Source organism: Grammomys surdaster, unplaced genomic scaffold (assembly GCF_004785775.1).
Source record: "Grammomys surdaster isolate TR1022 unplaced genomic scaffold, NIH_TR_1.0 721, whole genome shotgun sequence".
Lineage (NCBI taxonomy): Eukaryota > Metazoa > Chordata > Mammalia > Rodentia > Muridae > Grammomys > Grammomys surdaster.
In genome coordinates, this window is record NW_021605140.1 from 2,255,708 (window position 1) to 2,265,293 (window position 9,586).

Sequence of the window (9,586 nt, forward strand, 5' to 3'; positions counted from 1 at the left end):
AATAAACAGAGTGAGGACTAGTCTGTAATAAGCAGAGTGAGGACTAGTCTGTAAGGCTGGGAGTCGGAACCATCTAATAACCACAGAAGTCTGGAGGTAGAAAACTCCTATCACAAACTGTCCACATAAAACCTGAGGAGGAAAAGTGAATAGTCGATGGCCCGTGCCATGAAAGAGGCCAACTGCAGGTAGTGAGCTATCATGCTAGCTGATGCCTCCAAGAGACCCATGAACTAACCGTGTGACACAAAGAGAAGCATGCCAGGGAAGACTCACCAGCTGTGGTTTTGTAAGTAACATGAACTTATCTCATACTAATTGTTCAAAGAATCAGAAACCTGTGCTTTTTGATTTATGTTTGTTGCTGGGAGTAGTGGCACATGCCTTTATTTCAGCAGTTTAGAGGCAGAGGCAGGTGGATCACTGTGAATTAGTGGTCAGTCTGGTCTACATACTGAGTTCCAGGATACCCAAGGCTATGTAGAGACTCTGCCTCAAAAATAAATAAAAATTAAAAATAAGTAAAAAAAAAAGAAACAATAAGTAAAGCCAAAACAAAATGAAAAACAAAGCTGTGGGTTTAGTGAGCTAAAAGCCTACCTGGAGTGATGCTATACAGTAACAAGAGTCTCAGAAAGTCAGGGCAGGGGGAGTGACGGGTTCTCCTTTAGAGTCTTTGCCACCCACCATCTTATCCAATCCCCTAGTTAACAAAAAGAGTAACCCCAAATTTTTCCAGTGATCTAATTACCTCACCCCAAATTCTCACAAGATTTAGATTATGTTGACTCTAACACACAGGGCTGTACCTGCCAAAGACCATCAACATAGCCCAGTTCTGGCCAATGAGAGTAAGTAGGTCTAGAGAAAGCAAATTAGCCCAGTTCAGACTAGTATGCATCAGGCCAGGAGTCCCATGGTTGAAAAAATTTTTCTGTGTATCTGTTTATCTTTTTTTTAACCTTAATTTTATGGGTGCGAATGTTGTACCTGTGTGCATGTCCGTGTGGCATGTATGTGCCTGTAGTCTTCAGAGACCAGAAGGCATTGTATCACTTGGAACTGGAGTTATAGGTGGTTGTGAGCTGCCATATGGATGCTGGATCAAACCCGAATCCTTTGGAAGAGCAGTCAGTGGTCCTAGCTGATGAGCCATCTATCCAGCACGTACATGTATCTGGTACACTTTTAAGCCTAGAGCTGCTACAGACATTGAGGCCACAATGATAGTGGCCACCATCTGGGTCCACCATGCAGGAACTGGACCGAGAGCCCATACACATTTGTGGCACATGTGCAGCTTGGTGTTCACGTGGTTCCCTAACAAGTGGGGCGGGGCTGTCTCAGTCTATTTCCTGCTATTGGATCCCCTTCCCCTACTTGGACTGCCTACTTGGGCCTCAGTGGGAAAGGAAAGGCTGTGCCTAGACCTGCTGGGACTAGATGTCTCAGGGTGGGGTGGTACCCAAAGGGAGTTCCCTGTCTCTCAGGAGAAGGGGAGGGGGCAATGAAGGCAGGGATTTGTAAGGGTGGGACTTGGAAGAGAGGGAGGAGGGAGGCTGTGATAGGAACATAAAGTGAACTTAAAAAACAACAACAACAACAACTCTCAGCTCCTCCAGCACCATGTATGTCTGCCTGCATGCTGCCATGCTTCCTCCCATGATGATAATGGACTGAACCGCTGAAACTGTAAGCCAGTCCCCAATTAAATCTTTCCTTTTATAAAAACTACCATGGTCATGGTGTCTCTTCACAGCAATAAAACCCTAACTAGGATACTTTCTATTACTAAAGATCTCAGAACTATAATGTTCCTGGTTAGCTTAATCAAGTTAGGCCACTAAGAAATAACTTTCTAATTTGCTACATATCTATATAAATATAGCATCCCAGAAACTAGTTACCAAGTTCATGGCCAATTAAGTACATTAATACCCCACATAAGAGGGGATATGTTCCAGCTCGTTAGCTATTCAGCATTAACTCATAGCAGCTATACAGGCTACCTCAAGAAGAGTGTGTAACGTGCAGCTATCTTCACACTGAGTCTGTACGGGAAGCACACAGCAATGGGACTAGAATGGAGCCTCTTTTCGTCAGACCCACAGACGAAAAGATGCAGGACACAGTGATGATAAAGGACAAAACGCTCTATGGCAGAGAAGTGTGGAAAGCTTTGTGTCCTACTTTGTGTGTCTCTACATGTGTGTGCATACACACTGACTTTATTCATATACCACAGAACACATCTGTTTAATTCAGTATTGCTGTATAATCATAAAGTTATAAAACCATCATCATATTCAATTCTGGACTATTTTTATCACTTCAAAAGCAAACACTTTCCCTGCTGCTCTTCTCTGCCTTCTCTACCGTCCTCCTACACTACGAAACAGTGACTCCTTTCAGTCTCTAGATGTACCCACCTGGGCATTTCAGATCATACATAGCACGTAATGGCTTGAAATGGCTTCTTTCCCATAACATTATTCAAGAACCAACTACACTGTAGCATGTAACATCTCATTTATATGTGTGACCAAATAATATTTCACCACATGGAGGACATTTGTTTAGTCAGTCAGGGACAAGATGATCTTGTTTACTTTCATATACCTTCCTTGATTAAAAAAAAAAAACAAACCCAAGTAGCCATAATCTAAGTGACTGTATCCCAGTCTTACACGTACTTGATTTGTTTGTGTTTCTGATGAAAATCTCCTTAAAATCTGTAAGTGCTATTATTTTCGTTTTACAAATAAATACGTGAAATATTACCAAAGGCAAACTCTTGCAAGAGGTCTCAAAGTAAACAAGCTAACCGTGCCGCCCCAGGGAGCACAGTGCACGAGAGACTCTCTTCTTTATCTGCCATGCACTTGAGGCAGGTATGTTCGAATGCCAGGTCTGCAAACCTTAAACTTAAAGCCATGCATGCTCTTTCTAAGAAACTGCACTGACTCTCAACAACATCCATCCAAGTGCCTTCTGGACCAATCCCTCACCACTACTTAGAGCAGGTTTCTTCACTCCATCCCTGTCTATCCTTGGGGCTCTGTAATTCATGACTGCAGGGACTGGCCTGTGCACAATGGCTGGCAGCATCTAGGGTCCTTTATCTCCCTACAAATGCTGCCAAGCAGCACATCCTAGTTGTGAAAACTGGAAACTCTCATACAACTGCCAGATGCCCAGGGGCCAGAATCACTCCCAGATGAGGAGCAATGATCCAGAACGAGCACTGACTGGTCCCTAGTCAATACAGACGGGTGAGAAAGGACACACTCGAGAAACAAAACCAGACAACACTAAAAAGGAACAAAGGAAAAAGGAAAGGAAGGGAGGGAGGGAGGGAGGGAGGGAGGGAGGGAGGGAGGGAGGGACAACACCGCCGTTATTTAAAAGTCCTCTAATAAAATGTCTATCAGTCTGCCCTCTCTGCAACTCTAAGTACATTTTAACACACAAGAAGCTTGCCCTAGCAGCGAGACTCGCAGGTTTAGCAATGGAGAGCTCAGCACGAGCCCTGTCAAGTACAGCAGTTTACATCTGTTCCGGAAGCATAGTGGTTTACTGCAGTTAGCAATGGACCAAAGTCAGGAAACCTCTACCTTTGTGCCTTAGTTTCCCCATCTGTTTAAAAAGCAAAACACAAAATAAAGCACAGAGAAAGGCAGAGAAGCAGAAGCTGTCTAATATGAATTAGAGGGGTCATCACAAACTGGGTTTTGGATCATTAAACTATTGAGGTTCAGGCTTTGGTCAAACACCCTAACACTCTCATAATACTAAGTTTATAACTGTACTCTAGATTATAATTGTGCCTATAAAAATAGGAATAGATTTACACACATACACACACACACACACACACACACACACAAAATATGTCCCTAAGCAGAGTAGATCTCTCTTAGAAACCTTAGCTTGAAATCCAGCTTCATATTGATTAAATGGAGCTTTGGTTCACAGTATTAACAAGCATTACTGCCAGGAGAAATAGAAAATGCAGTCCGTCTCCAGAATATTAGTATCTAAATCCTTAAATTCAATTTCTCAACTTCCTCTTATAACAGTTTAAAAATACAATGCAAGCATTAAAGATTCTAACTCTTTAAGATGAGATTTAATTATTTTCGAATTGCTGTGTCACACAAAAGAGGGCACTGAAAAGCCACAGGCTCCAGGAGACACTCACACATGCAATTAGCTGCATGCCCTAAGGTACTACACAGAGTCCCTAGCTCTAGATAGAAACTGTCCTGATGGTCCTGTTTCCTTCCCTCAGAGCAGAATGTGAGACTCACAAGCGGGAGAGTAAGAAAAGGAGACACACAAACAAAAGCCTGTCGCAGAAATCTCAAGTCACATTGTACAAAGAAGGAGAAGCCTCAGAACACTAGAAGTACATCTCCCCTATGAGCCAACTATACAATTCCTTGAATATGCACAAAAGACTCAACATTCTAGTCCCCAGAGCCTTGCTCAACCATGGTCACTGATGCTCTAATTACAATGGCAACCAGGAGACACAACAATTCAATGTCCGTCAACCAATGGATGGGTAATAAAAATGAGGTACAAGAGCAATAAAATATTATTCAGTTACAAAGAAAGATGAAATCATGAAATTTATAACTAATGGATGAACCTAGAAAAGATTATATTGAATGACAAAACTTAGACCCAGAAAGACAAATACTGCATGTTCTCATTTGCAGTTCCTAGTTCCAAATCCTCAGGTATGAATATAGTTACCAGTCCTGATCAAAGAAGTTTCTCTTTATAGAGAAATGGAAACCACAACAAAAATCCACAACTGGACACAATGCAGAGAGCAACTGATCCAGGGGAGCCCATTCTCAATGGACGCTTCTACATCATAGCTCCTGCATTTGTGGTGCAGGGAACATCGAGGAAAAGAGGGCAGAAAGATTGTAATAGGCAGAATATACCAGGAAGTCAGCTGTGAAACACTCCCTTAGAAATGGTGGCATAAACAAGACCAGAACAACGGCAATATCAACGAACATGCTAACATGGAAGGGGGGAATTTCGTGGGGTCCCCCTAACCGTAGAGAAAGAACTATAAGCAACTAATGATTGCTGGGAAAAAGAGAATTTTGCTTTTCTCAAGGATTAACTGTTTGATTCAAAGAGATCAGCCCCAAACCTATATACACACCAATGACAAAACTGACTCAGCAGGTTGTACTTACATATTGTGTGCACATACATATGCTGACATATATGTGACAATAATAAAGAAAAGGAGGCTGTCACTTTACGAGGAGGACATAGGAGGAGTTGGAGGTGGGTACCTGAGAGGAGCTAGAGGGAGGGAAGGGAGGGGCGGGAAGTGATATAATCCTATTTTAGTTAAAAAATATTTTAACTAGGAAAAGATGAAGATGTATTCCAGTTCTATTTCAATGTAAGCAGGTACTAAAAGCCACAGTCAACAAAACCCAATTAAACAAAAAGTAGAGCTAAAAAGAAAGAAAACTGCTATCACATAGGAAAACAGATTACACAATGCCCATCATCAGTAAGCAAGTTTAATAGATTTCTAGATACAATAAAAACTGCTACCTTTAAGAGAGAAATAAGATAGCAAAAATTCAAAACTCAAAGTAGAAAACTAAAATAATTTAATAAATTTATTTTTAATGGAGAAATATAAAACCTAAAGGAATTTTGAAAGATAAAATAAATGGAGAAAAGTTAAAGTACTATAGAGAAACATAGATTCTGAAGAAGAATTTATATTTTCAAAGCAATTCCAATTAAAAAAAAAAAAAGCCAAAGTCTATTGCAAACCACAAAGAGTAGCCAAGATGGCTACAGCACAGTATGAACAAGGCTGTCACAAGCCAGGCATCAAGCTTCTGCGACACAGAGTGCGAAGCACAGGCAACTGGATCAGCATCATAGAAAGGGCGTCCAGGAACACGCTGCTGTGAATGGAATTCCATTTCTAGCAGACAGAATACAGTGGCTGCCACCAAAAAGAGTCAGTTAAACTATACTGGAGGAGAAGTAAGTCTGAACCCTACATGACACTACGGACTAAAATAACTGACCTAACACTCAAAACTCAAAAACAAAACAAAGTGTTAAGAACACAGAAGAATATGAGATGTCTGTACAGGGAACACTTTTGGAAGATACAAAAATGTTAATTACTAAATAATAATAGTAGTTATAACAACAACAACAACAATAACAATTTTGGTTTTTTAATCCAAGAACGGCTAAAGATACAGTTCAGCAGACAGAGAACATTCTGGCATTCCCAAGTTCCTGGATTGTGTCTCCAGTACCAACAAAATAAAACAAAATCACATAAATCTTAAGAAGTATGATAATTAAGCCAAATGTCACATACTTGCCTCTAAGCCCAAAATACCTTGCACTGGAGGCCGAAGGGTCAAGAGTTCAAGGCCACCTTCAGCTACATTTCAAGGTTAGCCTATGTTACTTAAAACCTCATCTCAAAACAACAACCAAATTCAATAATCTTAAGAAAAGAAAAACAGCAAACTCAGAGATGCCTTACCACATGTAATAAACAGTGGTATAAATAATGAACAATTTCTATTAGTCAACAAGAAAGACAGCTTCCCATTTCACAAATGGGCAACAGAAAGAAGAGAAAGCTAACTGGCACCCGTGTGGTGATGAAGGGCTCCACACAGCAGCAATGAAGAAGCAATCCAAGTCACAGTGAAGCTCAGTTTAGACTCCTGAATGGCAAAGTGCTGTTCACCTTTTAAGACGGTTTCACTCTGCAGCCAGGTTGATCTCAGATTCACAGAAATCCTCCTGCCCCAGCCTACTGGGTGCTGGGATTACGGGTGTGTACCACTATGTCTGGCTAACGTTAAATTTTTACCAGTATCAAATGTTCACGTGAATATTGAAAAATAAGGACTTTGAAAATTAATCATTGTGGCAAATAGCCTGGAATCACCCAGTGAAACAAGCTCAAAGGGAAGCAGCTTGCATACACTGGCTATATCCAAGTGTTCCAGAAGATCTGCAGTCTGCCATCAGAGGAGAGAGCTGAAAACCATCTAAATGGCCCCCAGCAGCAGCACGGCTAGACCATGACCTCTCCCTGGAGTACGGCCTGTCTGACGGTGAATGTGAATAAACAGAGCTACAACATTCACTTAGGTTTGAAAACACACTGTGAAAAATGTCCCTAGACAGAGATATACAGGATAACTCAAAGCACACACAATAAATAATAAATACATTAGGAACAGTTATAAGGACCATGTCATGAAAACAGAAGGGATAGGAATCTTCAGGGAAATGTTCAGTCCTGAGCGGGTGGATGGAACATGAAACCACGCATGAGCTTCTCCGAGGCTATACACTGCTCTGTGTCCTAAGCTGGGCAATGAGTGATCACATACTGACCTGAGTATTAGTCTCTAACTATCCTTCTAGGTGATATACACTTTGACATACACAGTTTCAGAGTAGGCTCTTTAAAATAAAGGAAAGGTAAACAAAATCAGAAGCATTAACACATTAAATAGGCACATCAGAATAACCAAAGTAATGCAGAGGGTAGAAAACATGGAGGAGGATTCGTATTACTAAATATTAGGCCTGTTATGGACTACCATGATAAAAAAAGCATGGGATATGTGTGTACGTGTGCATGTACAGAAAATAAGGCACAGAACCTGACATGGATATACTTGGTCTCCACATCTTCATGCTCAGAATCCAGTGATTTACTCAGCTGTAGATCAAAAATGTTTAGAAAGAGAAAAAAAAATTATGTCTACACTAAATATGTATAGATTTTTTTTATTATTCTCAAAACAATATGATAACCCTATACATGTCATTTACACTCTGTTAGGGATTTACAGTATACACATGTACCAGCAACATGCACATGGGACAGGCCAGCGTAGCCTTTCCAGTAATTATACTTCTGATAAGATTAAAACTATAATAATTTAAAATAAGCACCATGAGGATCTTTCTCACAATAACATTTAAATTTGAAATATTAATGTAACTAAAAATAGGAGGCTGGAGAGATGGTTCAGCAGGTAAGAGAACCCAGATTTGGTTCCCAGCACCCACATGGCAGCTCACAACTACCTGTAATTCCAGTTTCAGAGAACTGATGCCTTCTGGCTTCCAAGGACACCATGCAGGCACACAGTGCACAGACACAGACACATATGCACACAATAAGTGAACAAATAATAATCTCTTTTAAAAAACAGAAGCTAAATTATAATACATCTATACATTACAGTTTATGCCATTAAAAATATCATAGTAAAATGCTTTTACTACTTCAAATATTTACTGAGTAACTGTCAGTGCCAAACACTAATTTAAGAGCTGAGAACAGTTTAGAGAAAACAAGACCCCTAACTTTAAGAAGCTTTGCAGATGCAAATGGCTACTTAAAGAAAATAATGACAGTTTGTGACTACCAAAGTGAGCAAAATTATTACAAGAGAAAAATGCTTGCTCAATAAACCAATGAGGTAAGTGCATAATGGGTGAGGGGAAAGGTATAAACTGCGGCTTTCAATGAGCGAGAGGCATACACGGTGTCTGGATGGAGGAGCAACACTGTTACTGTACTGTCCTTCCATTATAACCTGAAATCACTCATGTGATGCTGAGTTGGCTAGAAGCAGACTCCAGCTTGAGGGCTTGGATTATTGGGTGTCATTACTCAGTCCCATAGCTGTGCATCATGGATGACGGCAGCATCATTTTAAGGGCCAAATGAACTTACATACAACCTGTCCACACAAGAACTGTCTTCGAGATTCAGTTAGTATGTGCATTACTTTGTAAAAACTCAAGAAACTTTTGGCCATATAAATAAATTAGATCCCTCTGTCAGAAGCACAAAGTTGGTAGAGCCAAGGAAACCTGCTACAGTGTAACTAAGCAACAGAGGGAGACTTGTAAGAATATAAAATTGAAAGATATTTACAAGAGATTAACTGGGAAATGCAGATTATATTAAATATAAAATTTGCTTAGGCTATATATACATTTTAGTGTTATATGCATTTTTTTTCTTTCTTTTTCCCTGAGAGAATTTTCACATAAGACTAGGGCAGCTTGGAACATGTGATCCTTCTGCTTCAATCTGCTAGAGTTACAGGTTACATGCCACCTTGTCTGGCTTCTGCATGTGTAAATTGTTGTGATGCTGAGATTTATAAACCATGCGTAACTTTTTTCAGTTATGTTTCCCATGTCTTGGTCTTCAGTGTAACCTTTATGAAGCAGCATTACTGTCCTGAGTGGTTTAGTGATGAGGCCATGCATACTGATTCAGTCCTGCAAACATGCTAGCTACTGTCTTCTATTCTAAGACTACAACTTGCAGTTATCAATGTGATAACACACAGTGGTAGACTATCACTGCTTCCAAACCTTACGAAGAAACAGGGACAGGAGAGCAAACACATCCCTGCACACACACTGTCCCCTACATCCCACACTGCTCTCTCACCTTAGACACAATACACACACTGTCATGTATGTACATCTACATGCAAGCACACTGCTCTCTCACCTT

The 9,586-nt window shown here is 40.4% G+C and overlaps 1 protein-coding gene across 5 annotated transcripts in view; it reads right to left on the reverse strand.

The window, feature by feature from the left end:
• Pcnx1 (pecanex 1) overlaps positions 1-9,586 on the reverse strand; it is a 141,938-nt gene that overhangs the window by 98,281 nt on the left and 34,071 nt on the right. The window lies entirely within an intron of this gene.